The sequence below is a fragment of the Apium graveolens genome, unplaced genomic scaffold (genome assembly GCF_009905375.1).
Source record: "Apium graveolens cultivar Ventura unplaced genomic scaffold, ASM990537v1 ctg6512, whole genome shotgun sequence".
Taxonomy (NCBI): domain Eukaryota; kingdom Viridiplantae; phylum Streptophyta; class Magnoliopsida; order Apiales; family Apiaceae; genus Apium; species Apium graveolens.
In genome coordinates, this window is record NW_027419550.1 from 39,560 (window position 1) to 50,694 (window position 11,135).

General features: G+C 36.3%; 2 long non-coding RNA genes across 3 annotated transcripts; one reads left to right on the forward strand and one right to left on the reverse strand.

Moving 5' to 3' along the window:
- On the reverse strand, positions 1-3,205 carry LOC141703334 (uncharacterized). Of its 2 annotated transcripts, XR_012567506.1 has the most exons (3): positions 1,482-3,205; positions 344-783; positions 1-261 (listed from the first exon to the last, which is right to left on the reverse strand). It is a non-coding gene; the product is annotated as an uncharacterized LOC141703334 (long non-coding RNA). The 2 variants fall into 2 exon arrangements; XR_012567505.1 differs by having other exon boundaries at positions 1-783.
- Positions 3,206-5,721: 2,516 nt separating this feature from the next.
- LOC141703335 (uncharacterized) lies at positions 5,722-8,788 on the forward strand. The gene is made up of 3 exons (XR_012567507.1): positions 5,722-5,988; positions 7,463-7,685; positions 8,422-8,788. It is a non-coding gene; the product is annotated as an uncharacterized LOC141703335 (long non-coding RNA).
- The last annotated feature ends 2,347 nt before the right edge of the window (positions 8,789-11,135 follow it).

Here is an 11,135-nt window from a genome sequence, read left to right on the forward strand (position 1 = left end):
TTAAGTACTGAATCCAGAATATTACATCATCCATAAATAGTTCGGAATCCAGAATATTACATCATCCATAAATAGTTTAAGCAATCCCAAATATTACATCACCCATCAATAGTACGTCCCGAAGCATACTACAAAACAGTCTAAAATTTAAACAAAATAGGCTGAATAGTGACAATCAGTGATCAATGAGATTAATAACATTGGCTCTACTATTGCACTTCTCATTTGATCCAACACTGCCTTTCTTTTTTCCAATAGTATCTACAAAATATACAATATTTGAAATTTCAGAAAACATGTTATAAAATCTACTTCAAGAAATGTATCGAAAAGTGTTTTTCACCTTCTTCAACTTCAAGAAATTCGTAGGATTGAGTTTTCCAAATAAGTATTAGATTTAATTCCACCATGACTACCCTTCAACCAACTTTGAGTACAAATGAGCGCCTTCACCATTTTTGGACTTAAAGAACTCCGAAAAGCATCCAGTATTCGTCCACTTGTACTAAATGCAGATTCCGAAGCAACAGTCGAAACTGGAATAGCAAGAATATCTCGAGCAATCAAAGATAAAGTTGGGTACGTGCTAGTATTGTCTTTCCACCAATTAAGAATGTTGAACTTATCGGTCATAGGGTCTAGAGGTTCTTCAGAATAGTAGATGTCAAGATCACTCTTTTTCTCCGTTGTTCCCATTTGCTGCTGCTGCATATAATTCTCCAACAACCTTCTCTTCCGTGTTTCTTTGCCAACAGTTTAAACTGGAGAAGGACCTCCACTGTCCTGTTACACGTTAACATTTACAAGTCAAACATGTATGTTATACTACTAATCTGGAAGTACAGAACATGACTGAACCTAGATAATAAACATATTCACTAGCAGCAATAAGTATATCACAGTCAATACAGAAACATGATCACTGTCCAAAAGAAGATGGCATCTAAAAACTGTTAAGGTGTTGTTGGGCAACACTGTCAAATGTCTAGCAAAGAGTGAGTCATGTAGTTCACAAGATAGCTATTTACATTCTTCAAACTAGAAGAGTTGGTGATCAGAAAAACAATTTTCCTGCTGGAGTGGTGTGGTTAGCATCTCCAGACTCCAATATTAGTATATGGGGCTCTATTTCATTATTTTCTATTAATTAGTACATAACTTCAAATTCCAGGAAGTCAAAGGCTAAAACTGTAAACTAATACTTGCCAAAATACAGCAAGTAACAATATTTGTAAACTAACTTCCCTGTGTTTGTGGTCATGACTCGTGACTAGGCATTTGAAATATATTAGTTTTCCATCATGTTCAGTTCTTTCAATCATCTGCATACTGACCAACACCAATTTATACCAAGCTATTATCTTCTTCTAAAGTACATAAATCAACACTACAGAAATCTACTGACTAGGCTAAAACTGCTTGATCAACACTACAGAAATCAGAAAACAGATTATAAAGTACAGTGCAGCCAGAAAACTAACCTTAGTACAACCATCTCTAACTCTAGTACTATAACAAACATGTAAGCCGTGCAAAATCGACTCCACCTTCACAACAATCCTAGCAACCGTCTCAGCATCATATACAGATTCAAAACAGTACTTCAAGTACCTCATTTTGTACCCGGGATCGAGTACAACAGCCAAGAACAACATTGGATTTATATTATCCGCATTTTCCCAATATTTGTCGTATTTTCTCTTCATGCTAACAGCCATGGTAGACAATAAAGGATGATCTTGATCTACTAACTCGGCCAGCATAGTGTGAATCTCACATATTTCATGATAAAAGTTATTTGAAGTTTGGTGCAAAGTGCCACTAAACTTCAACGTAACTTCATAAAAGGTAGACAAAAATTTCACAAAAACAGTTGCTGACTCCCAATCATTAGACGATGGAGGTCCAATCATTTTTTTACCGTTCTCTTTTTCCATAAAGTAGCTCAAAAATTTGTCGTCCTCCTCTTCATACCTTGTAAATGCTTTTTCAAACTTCAGAGCCGCATCCAGCTCATATACGTGCTATTCCACCTTGTAGGCACGTCTGAGACCAGTCCCCCCTTATAATCAATTCTCTTCTTCTCCACACAACATCTGAATTTAAGTAGCCTTGCTGTAGATGAACGAATGTATCTCACGGAATTACGGATTGCAACTATTGAGTCATGCAACTTTGTTAGTCCGTCATTGACAATTAAGTTTATGATGTGAGCACCACGTCGAACATGGAGATGTTCACCATCAAGAACAACACATTTCCATGCATTGACCCTTCTCCTTACAAAACCAATTGCTACATCATTGGCTGATGCGTTGTCAAGTGTAACAGAAAATACTTTTTCAACCCCCCATTCAAGCAAACAGCCCTCAATCACCTTTCCAATGGTCTCACCTTTATGGTTTGAAACTTGACAAAAGTTGATTATCTGTTTTTATAGCTTCCAATCAGAATCTATGTAGTGTGCAGTGAGACACATGTAGGACATTTGAGTTCGGGATGTCCAACAATCGGTTGTTAGACTCACCTTTTGTCCAGCGGCTGTCAAATCTTTCATCAATTTAGATTTCTCATTACAAAACAGCGTGTAAATGTCCCGAATAACAGTCATTCGACTTGGGACCACAAACCTAGGTTGCAGCTCATTGATCAAATTCTTAAAACCTTCCCCCTCCACAACATTGAAGGCCTGTTCATCCTTCACCACAAACTTCGCCAAGGCATTCCGACATCTTACTTTTTTAAATGTTGCTACCAACAAACTGCCCTTTCCTTCAAATCTACGTTTAAAGCTAAGCACCTTTTGCTTCCTATCAGCCATATTTTTTGGATAATTCTTGCATTTCTTTAAGTGAGCCCACAAACTACTTGTTCCAACTCTTGTACTATGACAAGCATAGTTCGCTCCACAATAGTTACATGTGCATCTTGGACCCTTATGATTTCCACCCTTTATTTTGGTAAAATGATCCCACACATCAGAAGTTCTGGTAGGTTTTCTCTTGGTTGTAAGTGGGTCAACATCATCAGTCTCCCTTTTAGGGGATTTAAGTTCACCATTAGTAATCGAGGGTTCATCAGGGGGTTAAGTTTTGATCAGAGTTTGGGGTTAGGAAAGTGTTTGGGTTTTGGGTGGTGTTTAAGATCACTGGAGGAATTTGTTGAGTGGAATCAGATATCGGGGGCGGGAATGTTTTTCCATATTTTTGTCCTAAATCCAAACAAATAAATAAATATATATCAAAACAAAGATTGAGCACTCAGTCAAGACTTTATAAATTAATCTATTAAAAACAAATAAATAAGTTAAATCAAGAAACAAATCAAATCATACCAAAGATTTAAAATAAACAAATCAAATCAAGTTTAAAATGAATATCACTACCTATTAAATCATCACAAGTCATTCATTTAGTTACAATCACCACATCCACAGGTCATTTAAGTTACCAAAGATTAAGATTAGCCAAAATACTAATTGAGGATTATCAAAGATTTGACAAATAAATCATACAACTCTCAAATAAAACAAATCAATACTTACAGCAAATCATATGAATAAAACAAAATATTGAAGAGATTAAAAGAATCTTACAAATTAATTGAAGATTTGGAGCCAATGAGATAGAACTGAAGTGACGAGTGAGGACTGAGGAGTGAGGAGCGGCTGTATAATATGAAATGTAATATTATACAGACTAACTAGGGTTTAGTTGGGGGAAGTTCTGAAGTAATATTGTAAATGGGTCGGGGTCAGGGAATCAGGGAGTGTAAAATATTTAAAATGGGTTGGGCCTAGTTATATAACCGGGTTGGGTTAGTTTAGGTTTTTAAAAGGATAAAATCTTACCCAACCCATTATAAACGGGTTAAATAAAAAATAACCCAATTAATCCACGGTTTTAAACGGTTCAGTTTAAACGGCTCATTTCAGGATTGGGTTGGGTCGGGTCGGGTTTGACGGGTTACGTAATCCATGAGCGGCCCTAATAGGTAGTGCCGCAGTTGTTGCAAAAAATTCTTGTGTGGAAATTGATTTGCACGCATATCAAATTAACCTTCACCTTTATTCACAATCCTTATGTTAACTGCCTAAGGTTAATATTAATTAATCATAATTAATAATTAATAAATTACGGGATTATTAAAAAATATTTGTCATGCTAAAAGATGACATAACATAAGCGTAAGAAATTTTTTATTTAAAAATTTGATATTATACTGTCAAAACAATCTCAAGCATTAATGTTCTATAATTAAAAGTAGACGATTAAAAATAATATCTTATTAGAATAAGTATTTAAAGTATGTCCTTAGTACGATCATAAATCAAATATAATTATATTATTCTACTATTATTCAAACACCATATTTTTATTTATGAATACAATAAAAATATTTTATTTAGTTTTAAAAAAATATTATTTTATTTAGTTTTAAAACTAAATAAAATAATATTTTTGAAAACTAAATAAATAAATATTTGGAAACAAAGCCCGAAAAAGGGTTGGCCGGCCAAATAGGAAATAGGGGTGCACATCGGTCGGGTTGGCCGGGTTAAAGGCGATTTTACAACCCGACCCAATTAAATCGACTTGAATTTTTTTAACCCAACCCATAAAATAAATTTCGTTACCCAACCCTACCCGTCGTACATCGGTTTGGGTCGGGTTGGGTTGGTTTGGATGTGTTGAATGATCCGATAAAAAAAGTTCTAATACTATTTATTATCACTCATCTTGAAAATTTAGATAAAAATGAAATTTGTATAATTATAGTTAAAGTACTAATATTTAAATTTGATTAACATCATAATTTTAGTAATGTATATCATATCGTAAATTATATGCATAACTAAATGTTTTAACGATACATCTACAGATGAAAATGAATATGCAAACATAAATTGAACAAATAAAATTATTACCCAGGAAACTTAATATGATATTGGAGATGAGAAAATAATACACAACACATTTAAGATACTATAATAGTTACGTGAAAACATACGAGAAGAGGCGTAAATATATGTCAAACTTAAAAAATTATATAAAATTATGGAGAATATATTAATGAATCGGGTTGGGTTGGGTTATGGTAAAAATATTTGTAATCCGTACCCAACCCATTTATGTCGGGTTGATAAAAAACAATTCATCTATAATTCGGTTTACATTAGGTGGGGTTTTTCGGGTTGAAAAAGGGTTGAGTTGGGTGTCGTTGATCGGTTTGTTCAAACCCATGTGCAGCCAAATAGGAAGTATACAGGCAGTAGAAGATAAACGACCTGAAGCCTATATTATATATATATACACACACAGCAAAGGAAGATTTGGGGCAAGACACACACAACAAGTAAAACCCAGAATAATACAGATATTAAAATTAAACTCAATCAATCAATCGATGGATCCTCCTGCTGGAAAGTGGATTTTGTGTAAACATGATGATGATGATGATGATGATGTTGTCGAGGAGGAGGGGAAGAATAAATCAAAATCATCAACCATCAACAACAAGAGGAAGAAGATGTGGAGTGATTTGGGCACCTCAATCCGTTGTGCCGTTGTGAAGAAGAAGAAGAGGAAGATGAACAATATGTCTAAACAAGAAGAAGAGAGAGAAGATATCTAATCTTTACGCTAAATCATCATCATCATCTAATAAGAGAAAGAGGAACCAATCATCATCATCATCATCTAATAAGAGAAAGAGGAACCATTTAACTTCTCTTAATAGGAACAAGAGGCGCAACAAAAAGATGTTCAACTATACGACTAGAGAACAACATCATAACAAATCATCATCATCATCCAGTAGTAAAAATAATGATGATGTGTATAAGGCCATCAGATATGTTAGAAAGAGAAAGATGAATTGTGACCAGGACACAATCCTATCCAAGAATAAGAGGAACAATCCGGGCAAAGCAAAAGCAACTCAAGAAGACAATGCAGGGGCCGAGATCTTATCTTCAAGTGCTGAGAGGTATTTATCGAAGGACCTTATATTCAACATACTCTCTCGCACTTGTGTCATTTCGCTGTTCAGATGTAAATATGTTTGTAAGTTATGGCATTCTATCATTTCAACACCTAAATTCCACATTGCTCACCACCTAATTTCTGTAAATAAATTACCCTCTATTATTATGATTACTTCTAGAGTAGACGATAATGAAGGCTGTCACGCTGCCACTATTCTCTACCCCGATTCTCTCAAACACTATTCGGTGAATATCCCCTTGATGCCCCCTTTTGATTTATTACAATTTGTAAGCTCTTCTAACGGTGTTGTTGTGTTTTTCATAACTTTAAAGCTGATTTATATCTATTAAATCCCCTAACTAGGATGTATAAGAAACTCATGCTTCCACCTGCGGCTTTCACCATGACTGAGGAGAGGAGACATACAATATTCCACCCACCACCACACCCCTGTTATTGACAAACCGCACACACCCTTCACTGTTATCATCGACAACCCACGACCAGTCCTAAAAGCCTACAAATTTGAAGTTGGGTTTGGATTTGATTGTGTATCCTGTGACTTTAAGGTTTTATTTCTTGAATATCAGAAAATTGATAATAAACATGTGGGTTTGGAAGCAGCGCATTTGTATTCTTCAAATTCTGATTCCTGGAGGGTCATTAAGGTCGATACTGAGTTACCAAGTTTTCTCTATTACCCCCCATCCCCTGTTTTGAGGTCTGGTCCCGTTGTTGACGGGGTTTTGTATATGGAAGGTGTGGATTTCATTATAACTTTTGATTTGCATACCGAACTGTTTGGACTGATTTCGTACCCAAGCTTTGTTCATGCAAGGAAGTCCAACGTTTTGAATTTTGAGGGCTCCGTGGCTGTGGTCCTTAAAACTGTTCCTGACGGGTCACTTGTTGAAAAGGAGCTCAGTTTGTGGACACCAATAGCAGTTTCTGGTGAGGTGGTTTGGAACAAAATGTTCACTTTTGGCACTGGTTCGGAGGAGATAGATTGGTTGTTTCTCTACTCTGGTGCAAATCAGTTTTTTGGAAAAACTAGATTAGGAGAAATGTTGTACGACTACAGGAAGAAACAGACCAAGTACGTTGAATTTCCATCTCAAAGCTTCCTCCTAGGAGTTCTCAGCCACACGGAGAGCTTCCTCCCAGCTGAAGGACTCGAGGGATTCAATGAGAGTTGAATGCATAAATCACTTGATACTTTTGTTGAGTTGTGCTCTCGATGCACAATAATGAGTTTATGTTCCGACTTGTACACAGATTGAGGGCTTCTAAAGTGTTCCTTTTTGTTTCTTTTTCACTGTAAGATGGTGTATTTTTAATCTAATTATGGGCAGGATTTATAAATTTGTCACTTGATTATAAAAGATTAGACATTGTGTAGATTGTGCTGGTTGCTTCATTTTTCTCACTACTGTTAATGTGATTTAATCATTCATTACTTCATTTGATTGTTGTAGAATACTTTCATGATGCAGTCGATGAGTCGAGTAGATACATTTCACGTTTCACAGCTAGAGAAGACAGTTGGTAACCACCTAGTTTCACTTACAATCCTTGAGCAACTAATGCGTGACTTGGAGCTGCTTGTAGTGTCAGAGGCTGTCTTGGACGTGTACGCAGCCAGCAAGACAATTCTCTACAAGCAATTTGGTCCAAGAATAACAGGACAAGGCTGATTAGGTAAGAAATCCTCGAGGGCCTGATTATCTAATTTGGCATTATGGGAATCATCCTATGCTTTTATTAATTTATCAGAGTGCATTGTGATTGATTGTTTTCCCTTCCTAAATGTAAAAGAGCTTTGTTTATTATTCAATTGGCGTACCTCTGTAATCAACACCAAATCTTACATTAGGGACCTTGTATTATTTTTCTAACATTTACACCAAATATGAATGCATTATGCTGCTTCTCATGAACACTGTCTGAAGGAAATACCCTATCCCTTTTATGCATTCTTTAATTTAAGAAATGTATATTGTCATTATAAATTTCCACCAGTTGCATGCTCAATTGGTAAAATCTAACCCCTCTGAATCTATGAAAATATAGTTAGCTAAGCAATCTGTCTTTGTGGGCTGGCATTTTACTCATGTAACAACCTAGATCAGCTATTAAATCGTAGAAAACACTACTCTGCTCAAATTTTTTGTTTCTATCTTGGCTATCAGTATATTTTAACTGGAATTTTTTTGGATAAGCGGACTTCTGTTAAGAATCTTGCTTCTAAGTCACATGTTACCAGATTTCATGGATTTTGCAATATATTTTTTCTGTTATAAAACAACGTTCTGATTTTGACTACTTCAATTATTATGTACTTTTGATGCTCATACTTGTGGCTTAAGATACTGTTTGAAATTAATAACAGTCTACATTCTTGACATACAATGCTGATCAGTCACTTTTATTGCAGTGTTGATATAAGTGAAGACAAAATTTCTGTATTTGACAATGGACCTGAGTGAAGAGAACTCTATTGTGAAATGGTAATATATGGCGGGTTTTTTAATAGAGTAATAAAGTGTTACTTGAATGTTGATCATCAATTTCTTTCCTTGTGCCTTGACAGTGGAAAAAAAACGTAACTCTGTATTTGACATAGCATCGTGAATTGGCTTGTCCAAAGCTCAGTTTGATTAGTAGTTTTATCATCCAAAAATTTATTACAAAAAGAATATCTGACTGCAGTTTGTGAGAGTTATTAACAATAGAGGTGAAAGACTAGCGAGTGAATGCAAATAGACGGTGCTCTTGGGAAATGCTCAATAGCTGAACATACTTCTGACTGAATGTACCTGTTTTAAGAAATAGGTCTCATGTCTCAAAGACCAATTCCTGGTCATGTTTTCTATCCTTCAGGAATTAAGTTGCATGAATATTTGTCCTGTCACCTTCACTTTCTATTATCAATTCATAGAATTCATGGAGGCCAGATCAACTCCTCCAAGATACTCCCTCCGTCCTAATTTATTTGTCTCTTTTGTACGTAATTTAAGGTGCATTGAACTCATAGATTTGAATTTCTATTCACAAAGCTTTAATAAAAGGAGCTCACATTTTGGAGTTGGTTTAGAGTTACATGCTCACAATCTGGTGATTCCAAATATTGTCCAGCTGTTAACTCTACGTTTCTCCCACAGTTCATGTCACAACCCTGCATTACAAGAGTGTAACATATACATTGCATCGTGAGTTGAAATCAAGAACAAATTATCAGTTGGTGCCTCATCTAAGTTTCAGCAATATTTTAACAATTAATACACAATTTAGTACTAGCACTCACCACTTTTATCTCAAGTCATTCCAACATGGGCATACTTCTGAGCAAGCACAGAGCATTTGAAATCACATACACGTCATTAAATGCAACACTACATAATTTCAGTGTCTTCAAGTTCTCCATTGTTGAGGTTAGATAATTGTGAAAAGTTAAACCTGGATCCAAAAACTATGTATGTACATTATTAAATTAAAACACAAGAGACATATTTTAATTTAAGAAAAGGAAAGAAATCTAATTTGTTAAACTTTTATCCAGAGGCTGATGATATTGCCCTTAAGAGTTTCAATGCTAGGCATATCACCAAGAAGCCTGCGTAGGTTGAAGCTTTTCTTTATATCGGTACAAGGGTTGTAATCCTGAGCATAATGCTTAAACACTGACACAAGCAATACACCGAAATTATTGCCAAAATAACAGCCCAAGGAACGGTCTGATGCGAGTGATAAATACCAGACAATGAGCCTGAGAGTACGAGTAGAGCAACTACCAAAGAAATCAAGAAAAACAACTCGGGCCCAAAAAAAATTCCAGCAATAACAGAACCCAGCCAAAACCCCAGACAGAAGTCACACCACGAGAAACTTTGCACGAACAACTCCCCTATTCTGCAGACTTCGCTCGAAGTTACAACAGCACCACCACTTGAAACTACAGCATCACGACTTCGAAGCGAAACTCCACACTGAAAATGAGCAAAACCTCTCCAGCATTCGAAAAAAACCAGACCCTCTACACGACCTGCAACAGCACTACAGAACCCATCTAAACCTTCAGACCTAAAAACCTGCAAAATAAAACCCCCACTCCAGACAGAATCCACACCTCGGGCACTCCCCATGTCCCAAAACCACCCAAAACTCTGATCTACTACAACCCAGCATCGAAACCCCCAACCACACACCAAAAACTCACTAGACCTACCCCTCGGACAAAGCTTTTAATTACATGAAAAGAGATGAAAAAAGGGAAAATATAGTATGTAGCCTGTGCTAACATATCAGCAAGCTAGAACACATAAACGGAGAAAACCATCAAATTCAGAATGGATGGCATGACAGATAGGTGCACCTCCACATGATCGAACCACCCCCCAGTATCGAAAATATTCAAAAATCTGCAGCAAATTGAAACCCCAGGATCGAACCACCCCCCAAAAACACAAAGCAACCTGCAGACCCATCTGCATAGCTTCAACAGATAACAACACAAAACCAAGAAACAGACCCTGATTCTGCAGACCCCAAAGTAGCACTAACAATACCTACGGCTTTCAAATTGCTCAGAAACCTCCGAAAACCGCAACTTAAACTACAGCAGCTCTCAGCTCGAAGCGAGAAACCACAACGAAATCAAGAAAAACAACTCAGGCCCAAAAACAGATTCAAAGAAAATATAGTTACCTGGGAGGCTGCCATATCAGATGCCCAAGATCCTCCTTCATAGATTTCGTTACAGCTGTAGAGCCAAGTCAAGCACACAACCATTGGTCGCTACTTTCATATAAACGCATATACAAAAACCAGAATCCAGAATTACTTTCATCATCATTGTACACAGTACATATACAAAAACCAGAATCCAGAATTACTTTCATTATCATTATGTCATGTAGCAGTCTTCTGGTCTGGCCCTTTATTTACACATTCTAATTTACATTTAATGTTAATGTACTCTCTCACATGCAGCGGACCTCGTTTTCCATATCTCCATCCTGATAAAAGGGAAATACCATATTTTCTCCAAGTTCAGGGTCTTTTTTCATTCTAACAATCGATCCGTCCTGATCAATGCAATAAGTCCACATTTGTCAGAACACGGGCCAAAACACGGTTTATATACTTCCT